A 12,129-nucleotide genomic window follows, 5' to 3' on the forward strand; every position below is an offset into this window, starting at 1 on the left:
GTTATAGTCATTTTCGGTGAAACAGGAAGTGACCAAAAATAATTGAACATGTCAATCAATCCTAATTTATGTCATATACTAACATACCAAATCTCGTTTTTTTATCTGAAAAAATAAAAAAGTTATAGATGAGCCACTTTTGAGAAGCACCCGGTATATACTAATTTTCCTATTTATAGTGCTTATACATAATACCGTATGATCGAAAAAAAAACGGCGTCAGCGATGGCTATGGAATGAAGAGCGCTGTCATTTTATATGGGAAATATCATCGATCGTCATTTCCCAGCCAATTGCACGCCGTTTTTTTTCGATAATACGACATCAGTGCTTAATATAGATTTCTTACAATAGTATATTTATATTTTAAACCAAACTGAAAATAGTTCCTAGAATCATATTTCCAGAAGCCATATTTTTTGTTTGTTAAAATTCTGGACAATTTGGTGAAGGTAAGTAATAAAACTATTCACAATATTGAATATAAAAAATTTATTTTTATTTCGATGTTTTATAAATTAGAATTGATTAAAAAATCAATCATTTGTAATTTTATATAGTTGGAGGTTCTTTAAATACTAACTATTAAAAAACCGAAGAAAAATACATACATCATCAATTTCAAGCAAAAAAAAAGTATCTATGAATTTCTTCGAATCCCTTTTACATCAAACTAACTGTACCAATTAGACTCATTATATTTTCTTGCGAAAAACAACAACAAAAAAATTGTTATTAGCCGCTAAAATATACCTTCCAACTACAGCTATCGGTGAATTAACAAAAGGCACAAAACAAAACGCTATCGTGGTCGAAAATGGACGCGTACGATCTAGATTGCCCTGGTTCGGAAGCCATAACAACAACTCTACCAGATCGTTGAGTAGGCCATGTAGAAACAATAACGAATCGTTTTGCGATTAATAAGAACAAGCTACCTGGCCGGTAGTCATTTGTTTCGGCCTTTTGTTAACGGGGAATCACAGTTTTGTACCTACCTCTATTTTCTGTATATTAAATGTCTAGATAAATCCAATTGAGTTTCCTTATATGGTATAAAATAGCTAAAAAAAGTTAATATCCAGACCTCTAAAACTACTCGGAAAGTATACTAAATAAAACAAAATGAACATATTTTAAAAATATTTTATTATAAAAAAATATTGCACTTATTCATTATCATGTATTTGGTAAAAATATATTACAAAAGGAACAAAAAGTGTCATTTATTGATAAAATAATAATAAATCTTCACCCACGTCAGGAGCAAGGACATAAACATAAAACAGTAAAAAAGGAACAATATACAAAAAAATCAAACAATAAATATACTAAAAATAAAATAAATTATAAAATATTAAAAAATAAATAACAATCGCTTGTTTATTGCACGTATCTTGTTCAGTTTCACACATAAAATTAATAATAAATATAATTATTCTAAATAAAATATCAATAAAAATTATTGCACACTATCCCAAATAAGTTATTTACAAGAATTAATTCATAAATTTTGGTTATTTCAAATGTACGAAATGTTTAAAAATGATTAATTTTAAATTTTCTTGTTTTGATTTTAAATAAATTACCAAAACCTAAAACATATTCACATTTATCAGATACTCCAGTCGATATAAAACATTATTTAAATTTATAAAACTCCTACAAGAATCATCTATAAATAACATTGAACGGTTTATAATATACAGGATGATCAAAGAACGCAAACTTATCGTTTATTTTTATTACCACTATCGTATTTTTTAAAAATACCAAAATATACCTTAGACCATAAAACACATAGACACACAAAATACTTGAGTAGTACTGTAACCAACATCTATCACCATGTGACGTCAAATTAGGGCAAAAATAAGTTAATTATTTTAGAATTAAAACTTAAATAACAAAATAAACATCAAATTTATCATTTTTTGCCCTGATGTGATGTCAGATTAGTTAAATAAAAACTACATATTGATATTTTGTGTGTCTAGTTAGTAATATAGGGTCTAAAGTGTTATTTGTTACTAAATTATTCCTAAATAATCTTAAATTAAATTAATAAATTAACCTAACTAAATAAAAAATATATCAACAGTGAAATATTGCACACTTTTTCTTGTGTATTCTAATAGAGAAAACACTAATATTGCACGTCGTAGTAACCCCCGACCTGTTTCATCCAAAAACAGAGCAAAAAAAAACGTTTTGCTTTAAGATTTTTGAATATATTAACCTAAGAAACCCTTAAATGACTATGTTGAGCAAATTTATTACAGCAAAGATTCGAAAATAAATGTTTTATAAATATTTCAAGATTGATAAAATTATATGTTTTTGATAAATTGATACAAACATTACTTATTGTCTTATACATATATTGAATTCATTAAATAAATAAATCGAAAACAATGTCATCAATAATACATCATTAAATTTCAGAGATAAACATTCGTTAAGCTTGAACTGAAATCTTATTTCTTCACCTACCATGACGACTTATTTTCACTCAATTCGACAGCGGAAACACCTTTTTCTTAGGTTATACGAGGGTTGGTTTTTATATTTTGCAATACAGGGGTAGTTTGTTTTTAGAAGTATTCTCCAGAAAGAGAACTAAAAAAACAGCAAAAAATAAGCATAGTGATGTAAAAACTATACAGGGTTGTTCACCACATACGACACGGAGTATTGTAGCTAGACGATGAGATTTTTACAAATTGTAAGTTTGGGGTTCGTTGAAGGACTATTAGAGCTACAATTTAAAAATATTTTTACAAGATACAGAGTGTCCCAAATAAATAAAAAATATCAAAGTTGTATTTTTTTAAATGGAACACCCTGTATATTATTACATTTTTAGTTTCTACGATTAAAATAAAGGTAAATTTGATTAAGGTTTATTATACTTAAACTTTACCGTTTTTGAAATATTTTCAATTTTGTGAAATTGTAGTCAAAATTTTAAAGCTTCATTTCTCCAAGGGTATCAATGTTTTTAATACTAAATATTTAATGAAGTTTATTTATTGATCAGTTATTGTGTTGCAATAATAAAAATAATAGTACCTTATACACAGTGTCTAAAAATTTATTTTAAATAATTATTAGCTTCAAACGGCAATAACTTCTTTAATTTAAATGGAATGCCCTATATATTTTAGGAGAATCAGATGCACAATTAAATTGTCTATCAAATTGTATTATACCATTTTTTACCTATCCCTTCAAGTTTTCGTAGAAAATGCATTTTCTTCTAAATTAGACCTCATTTATCAATATATCTATGGAATATTGACATTTTAGATTGTTTTTAAAGCAACAAATGTACAAAATGTACAGACTAGTAATATTATCGTTTTTAGCAAAACGATAATATTACTAGCCCATTTGTATGCAAAAAGAAAACTATTTAAATCTTTATAAAAGGGTATACCATTAATTAAATATAACACCATTATTTCCGCCCATATACTAATTAATGACATACTTAATTGTGTTCGCTAATAAATTATTATAAATAAATGTGGATTTTTGAGTCAGAAATCAATATAATAATAAGTTATCAAATTAAAGCCTTTGTTGTTATAAATAAGCATTTATTAAAAAATGAAATATCATTTTTAAGATGTTACTTTTTATCACACTGTCTAATGCCCATGCAAAATTCAGTTTTTTAGTATTTGGAGCAATTATTATTAATCAACGCAAACAGTCACTTAATGTAGTTTGAATACTGAAATCATATTAATTGGTCCTCTTTAACAAATATTTAAACAGTTTTTTTTTATTTTTTAATGAAATAAACGAATTATATTGAAAATATTAGTATCTGTACCATTTAAAAATTTGGTACATCATTAAGAATAATCTAAAATGTCAATATTCCATGGGTATATTGATAAATAAGTTCTAAATTACAAGAAAATGCATTTTCTACGGAAACTTAAAGAGATAGGTAAAAAATGGTATAATATAATTTGATAGACAATTAAATTGTGCATCTGATTCTCATAAAATATACAGGGTGTTCCATTTAAATTAAACAAGTTATTGCCGTTTAAAGCTAATAATTATTTAAAATAAATTTTTAGACACTCTGTATAAGGTAGTATTATTTTTATTATTGCAACACAATAACTGATCAATAAATAAACTTCATTAAATATTTAGTATTAAAAACATTGATACCCTTGGAGAAGCTTTAAAATTTTTACTGCAATTTCACAAAATTGAAAATATTTCAAAACGGTAAAGGTTTAAGTATAATAAACCTTAATCAGATTTACCTTTTATTTTAATCGTAGAAACTAAAAATGTAATAATATACAGGGTGTTCCATTTAAAAAAAATACAACTTTGATATTTTTTACTTATTTGGGACACTCTGTATCTTGTAAAATTATTTTTAAATTGTACCTCTAATAGTCCTTCATCGAACCCAAAACTTACAATTTGTAAAAATCTCATCGTTTAGCTACAATACTCCGTGTCGTATGTGGTGAACAACCCTGTATATCTTTGTATCTCTGCCCATAAACAACGAAACCATTGCAAGAAACCCTGTAAAACAGACAACAATGGGACACTCTCTACAAGAATTTGCATATATTTTGATCAGTTTAGTAAAACACTATACGTCATTAATTATATAATCTTAATAAAAAAACTTATAGCGACGTCAAAAACAGTTTGATTGTACATCCAACTGATCTATTATCTTAATGAGAATGAAATCACGTAGAACGTTTGCCTATAAATCAAGTTATCTGTGACAAATGACGTGATATGTTATCGTAACGATTGGGCAAGAGAGTATACGGTTTTCCCAGAAAACATTTCCTTTCTATTATGGAAGGTATTGAGGTATTTATTTTGGAATTTTCAAATTGATTATTTATTTCACCGCTATATTTCGTTGGGTTCTTCGTTTCTCTGTGTTATTTCAATAAATTGATGTTATAAGTATCCGCAAAACTGAGATCTGTATCTTTAACAAGTAGATAACAGAATAAATAGACAAACTTTACTGTACTCAAGATATACTTAAACCAGATGTAAATAAATTAAATTAATGAAGATCTTATACTATAAAATCGAGAAAAAAAATTGCGTCAAAGACGACCGAGGAATGACAATTGATGATAATTCTGGCGAGGTCAAGCCCTAGAAGCCATTTACTTTGCCCTACTCTTCTTTATTTTTTAATGGTACTATTAGTTGGCCTAAAGAAGGTTGTAATTTATTTTTAAATTGAGTAAAGATGATTTTTAAGTGGTGTAGTTTAAATACAAGAAAAACATTTTTTTTGAAATAGAGTCTTTAGAAATATTTTTAATGATTTTCTGAGTGTATAGATAGAAAATTTAAATTTCTAAATTTAAATATTTTGATTGTTATACCGGGTGCGTCTCAAAAGTGGCTCACATCTATAAATCTTTTATTTTTTCAGAAAAAAAAACGAGATTTGGTATGTTCGTATATCACATAAATTAGGATTGATTGACGTGTTCAAATGATTTTGGCCACTTCCTGTTTTACCGGAAATGATGACAACATTTGATTTTTAAATGGCACCCTCGCTATATTTTTACTTTATTAGAAAGAACATCATATGTCAACTTTTGATATTTTCGCTTAAAAAGTCGTATTTTAAATTTCAATCTGGAGTGCCATGGCTGTGTTAAAAACACTAATTTTTAATCAAGGAGCATTGGAAAAATAGATTCGATCTTCTAATGTTTTTAGCATCTTGTCCTGGCCGGTTAAAAGATGCCCAAATCGTATTTTTAATCATATCTCAATGTTTTCAAATGTAACAAGTATGGCTCATTAGCATATTTGGAAAAAGCATTTTTTTACAAATAATTTGGTATCACACACTTGGTATTTCGAGTCAAATTGTCGTTATGAACCGCATGTTACAACAATTTCAAATATACCATATGCGAAAATGTCAAAAGTTGACATATGATATGTCATTCTATTCAGAGTGTCATTTTCTATCGAATAAAGTAAAAAAATACCGAGGGTGTCATTTAAAAATCAAAAGTTGTAGTCATTTCCGGTGAAACAGGAAGTGACCGAAAACAATTTAATACGTCAATCAATCCTAATTTATGTCATATACTAACATACCAAATCTCGTTTTTTATCTGAAAAAAATAAAAAGTATAGGGGTGAGCCACTTTTAAGAGGCAACCCAGTATATTAAGTGTTATCTAAAAGATATATATAATTTTTGTTTAAAAATAATCACCAAATTTAGTGTTTTAAACTGTTAAACTCGAAGAGAATTCCAGGAAGATACCGAAAAACAAGTCATACAGTAGCAAATCACAAATTCCTAAAATATATGAATAATTTATATATGAAACTTTTAAATATGGAGGAAGAGACTGTTAAAAAGTATAGAAAAAATAAATAAATTAATACTCAAGTTGTTTAAGTGCGTTTTTAGTGCCTAATAATTTAAATAAAATCAAAAATTCAAAATCGAATCACCAAGCACGTAAAAGAATTAGTTACTCAGGTTTTCCGGTATATGCTACCGAGATCATATTTATCATCTGAAACCAATAATCATATGATTTTAATATAACTAATATAGATTAGTAACAAAAATATATTATTTGCTTGAAATAAATATTTGTCACAAAGAAACTACATGAATTTACTACTTTTTATTTTTTTTTAATTAATCTTAAATTTTTCTAGAAAAAAAAATATTACCAAACAGTTTCTGTTGAATCTTTGGCACAAAACATTTTCAAATTAATGATTTCAATCTAATAAGTATCTACCTAGTCAACATGTTGAATTTTTGTGAATGATTTTAACATGTATTGATTATTTCGATTCCAAATATCTCGAGAACCATTACTCGTAGCGATTTTTACCAAGAGACCCTTTTTACGTAAAAAACGTCGTGAATGTACATTTTTTTACTCAGTAGTTTTATACAGGTAAGGACAAAAAGTTATTACACTTCAAATCAGTTAAAACATTTGTAGGTGGCGCCTTCTACAAGTAGAAGTCATATTGACATCAAAATCAAATGACTCATGTCAAAAAACACCCAGACACCAATTTTCATTTAAATATTGACGTTACTTCAGAAATTATTTGCTAAAAATCAAAATAGAAATGAAACTTCTACACCCTGTATCTACGAAACGAAGCATTTTAAGACATAAATTTATACGAACTTTTTTATTTATTTTAATCTGTAGAATATGCTTTCGAAGTTTCCCGAACACAATTCTGACCACCCTGTATATACTATCAGTTAAAATACTTGTTTTAGAGAAGCCTTGTATAGTGTTTTGAATTCAATTTTAATAAGAACTGTATAAATAAGAAAATATTTCAAAAAACCCTTAAACTTAGGCAGGAGAATGAATTACATTAATATGAATATGGAATATTCATATTAATAATGTAACTAAAAAATTGCGAGGATTGTTGCCGAAATTTAATTATTTGAAAAGTTTTTTGGACGTCAAACAGCTTAGAATCCTATACTCATCCCTTGTACAATCTCATTTGACATATGGAATTCTAGGGTGGGGTGGTGCGGCTGAATGTCATTTAAAGAGCTTGTATTCTGTTCAAAAATGGTTCATAAAAATTATTTACAATAAAAAGAAAACTTTCTCTTCAAACGTCAACAAAATACTGACAGTTCTGGAATATTTCTTCTAAGTTATGTATCCTTCTTTTCTTCATACCATTCAAGTCGTCATAATTGTTTATAATTGGCTCTAAAATGTCGGAATTACTTTGATACGTTTATAAATATAGTTTTTCGACGTTTTTTTAAATGGATTTGTCTTATTAGACTCCCTGTATAATAAAATACTGTTTAAAATTAATTTATCTACTTGTTTGAACAGGATATGTAATAACATTCGATTAATTTCTTGAATAAATTATTCTAGTCTTAATAATTAAACATGGAAATATTAAGAAAATTGTATAATTTAAGTTTAGACGGTTTTAATTAAAGCTTCGACAAAAATTGTGGTTTTTCAAAAATTAGAATACCTAGTAGAGTTTTTGTTGATTTTTTTTGCACCCTGTATATTTAATCAATTACTATGCACATTTGAGTAGAGTAAAACTTTTTCTAAAAGACTGGAATCACAAATTGGTAAAAAGAATGCAACAATAATGAAAAATGTATAGAATGTTTAGTCATCGTTCAACGTTACGTCATATATTATCGAACTCTCCCAATCACTTGCCAAAAAGATAAATGAAAGAGATTGGTGATGTCATTACGGCATTTCATAAATTACCACATATTTTTGTAATTGTTATTGTCATTTGATTTTTGGTTATAATTTTATCGATAGACATCGATCAATGTCAAAATTAAAATTCGGTTGTTGCTGTAAAACAAAATTCAAATTTTTTATTGCAAAAATGCTTCAAAGATTTAACCAAAATGAACAAGAACTTGTTAAGCTCATAAGTAATTTTTCTCGAGGAAGAGACGCTGACAAAACACTCTTGCCCGTGTATGCCGTAATATTCCTATGTAAAATACAAATTGATAGATTTTTTAAATAATATAGCGAGTTGCTGATGCTTTAGAAATAGGAATTATAACAGTCCAAAGGATTGGAATCAAAGGGATTGTAACTGATGAAGAGTTCAAGAAAAAATGAATAAATGCCGAAAAAACTGGAATTCGCTCAATCAATAATAATAATAATAGTACATTCCTTTGGCCCTATTTTGTTTCTGGTGTTTATCAACGACATTGCAATTCTAGACATCAGCGGTAAAATCTGTCTCTTTGCGAACGATACTAGTTTCACTAGGAGCGGCCCAGATGTTACGGCACTATATAATACTATATCCAGTGACTTACGCACCGTTAAATCTTGGTGCGATTCTAATCTCCTATGCCTCAACCTTTCAAAAACTAAAGTTTTGTCATATAAAAGTACTATACAACCTTTTGTACTTAATAACACCACTATTGACGTCGTGGACTCTGTGAAATTCTTAGGACTTGTTGTAGACAACTCGTTAAAATGGGACTTGCACATCGAAGCTTTATCAAAGAAACTAAGCGCTGCCTGTTTTGCGCTATAAATCTAATGAACCTCTAGAATGGTCGATTATGCCCTTTTTGAGTCGCATCTTCGTTATGCCCTTCCGTTCTGGGGTACTTGCTGCGCGACAAAATTTGATCGTATTTTCAAACTTCAAAAGAGAGCAGTTCGATACTTATTGGCACTGAACAATAGAACTCACTGCCATTTCTTTAAAAATTTCAAAATACTGACTCTTCCTTCCTTATTCATTTTTGAATCCGTTTGCTTAATCCGTAACCACATCTATCCACTTAGGAATGCGGAGCACGATCTTTATCTGCCAACCCCGAGCTCAGAACTAGTTAAGGGCTCAATACTATACAATGCCAAAAAAATGTGTCATTTGCCTTTGAATATCAAGTCACTTTCATTCTTTCCCGCATTTCGCACAGCTCTGAAATCATACTTACTGGAGAGAGCCTTATACGCGGTAAACGACTTTTTCGTTGATGTTTAATCATGAACAATTTTGAATTTTAAAATTTTGATCATCTCACACACTGGTTAAAGGTCTAGTATTTAATATTTAATAATTTATAACTCTTACATGATTATATCCATTTACAATTTTCTTTTTGTAAAATTTTCTTTGTACGCCTGTGTTCTACAATGTATGTTTTATTTGTAATTTTAATGACGTAATTTTTTTTGAATTGATTTTTTGTTGTATGACATTTTTTATTATTTGTACTTTTGTTTGTTTTGTAAATGCTTTGTCGATGAAGCTATTTTGGCTTTTTGTACAATAAAGCGTTGTTTATTTATTTATTTATAATAATTTTCTAAACAATATGAACTGATCTCAGATCTCAGATGTTATTTTTGATACAAAACTTCACACAAAAGGGCCGTGGTGACTAACTTTCTTCAGTTTAAAGTAAAAGATATCAAATTTATGGAATATTCAGTAAATAAAAACCATCACCAATGAACGGTAAAAATAATTTTATTTTTTTTGTAATTATTATTACCATAATGTCTTTTTCTGTTACCACGAAGAAGAAAAGAATTCCTAAGTACTTATCAAGCTTTACAATCTTTTCATGGGCGTGCAAAATAAGAATTATACGACATATTAAGGTTTTTCGTATTTTAAGTTCGCCAATTAAGTTTTTAACGACCCTACAACAACGTGTATTACTTGCAAATAAAGTCAGAAATATATACAGGATGGGTGTTGAGTAAGTAATACAGGCAGACAAATTTAATATTAATGGACAAACTGTATTGTGCGTAATGAAGGAAATAATGGAAAAATGTTGTGTTGATAGTTATTTCTTAAAGAAGTTTACGAAGATCTTACTATTACTATATAATAATAATTGTATAGTATTTCCAATTTTCTTGGCCAACAAAGGATTGAAAATGGATGGAAAAAATTGGCTGATGACATAGTCCAAATTGCCAATAGTCCTGAAGAACTGCAAGCACACAGCAAGTAATAAAGTAGGTCTCAAAATAAATTTAGCAAAAATTAAAATAATATACGATCAACTAACTAGTAGATTAAAAATTATTACAAAACAACAAACAAAACAAACAAAAGCACAAAAAAAATATACAAACAACAAAAAATACACAATACAAATCATACAATTCAAAAAAATTTAAGTCATTAAAATTACAAATAGAACATATATGGACAATTATTGCAGAACAGTAAGCAGTAAATAGATATAATTTTAGAGTTATAAAATATTAAAGACTTGACCTTTGACCAGTGTGTGAGATGATCAAACTTTTAAAATTCAGAATTGTTCATGATTAAACATCAACAAAAACGTCGTTTACCGCATATAGGGCTCTCTACAGTAAGTATGATTTCAGAGCTTTGCGAAATGCGGGAAAGAATGAAAGCGACTTGATATTCAAAGGTAGATGATTGTACATTTTTTTGGCATTGTACAGGGTGGGTCAAATTCGACGCTTTTAAATGGAAACACTCTGTTCAATAGGAGATAGACGAAAACTAATATCGGTGTCTGAAGCTCAATTTTTGTCAAAAACATGATAGTGAAAACCGCATATCGATATCTGTTACCGTTTCGGAGTTACGGGGTGTTTTTCAAAAATATGCACTTTTAACAAATCGCTGTAACTTTTTTTGTTATGGAAAATTTTGTATTTTTATAAAAACATTTCCAAAGCACCTTTTACGTAGAATTTAATGGTTTAAGTATAATTTTTTTAAAATTAATAATTTAAAAATTATCAACAGAAAATTTGATTTTTTATATGGGACACCCTTGTGTATTTTTAATTTATTGAAAACAATTTAAAATTACCTTTCCAAAAATATAAAACACTTGATATTTTGCTCAATTCCTCTTCGAGATATGAGTATATAAAAATTCGCCCGCTTTAAATGAGTAGGCTTTGAACGGTACCGGCTGTAATGTAATTAATCAACATCAACACATTTAAACTATATCTAATGACAAGAAAAATAAATAGCAAACCAAGACATGAGATTTTGCTACAGGTGTTCTCGACATCAGTCGTCTGTTAGCATGGACAGACGGGGGCAGTTTTTGAACATTTCTCGCGGAATTCATTAACTCAGTGGGGGTGAAAGATACCCTCTCATAACTGCTAAGTATTTCTAATTCTTGTCTAGATTATCCGGAAGAATAAGGAACCTTTAGTTTTCCGCAAATATATCGATAGGATTTATTATTTTATGATTAGATCCATGGGCACTAAGTCAGGCGGCCTCGACGGCCAACGGCTGGAATCTTGGTTGGCTATTCAATTATTCTTGAAATTGGATGCAAAAATTTGCTGATAACTTACTAACCAAAGCCTACTAGTTAAAAGTGGCGAACTTTTAAAAATTCTGTATTTCGAAGGGGATTATAACAAAATATCAAGTGTGCTATATTTTTGGAAAGGTAATTTTAAATTCTTTTCAGTTAATTAAAAGTATAGAGGGTGTCCCAAATAAAAAATCAATTTTTCTGTTGATAACTCTTAAATTGTTAATTTTTAAAAATTAAACTTAAACCATTAAATTCTAGGT

Source organism: Sitophilus oryzae, unplaced genomic scaffold (genome assembly GCF_002938485.1).
Source record: "Sitophilus oryzae breed Bouriz unplaced genomic scaffold, Soryzae_2.0 scaffold_85_pilon_pilon, whole genome shotgun sequence".
NCBI classification, from domain to species: Eukaryota; Metazoa; Arthropoda; class Insecta; order Coleoptera; family Curculionidae; genus Sitophilus; species Sitophilus oryzae.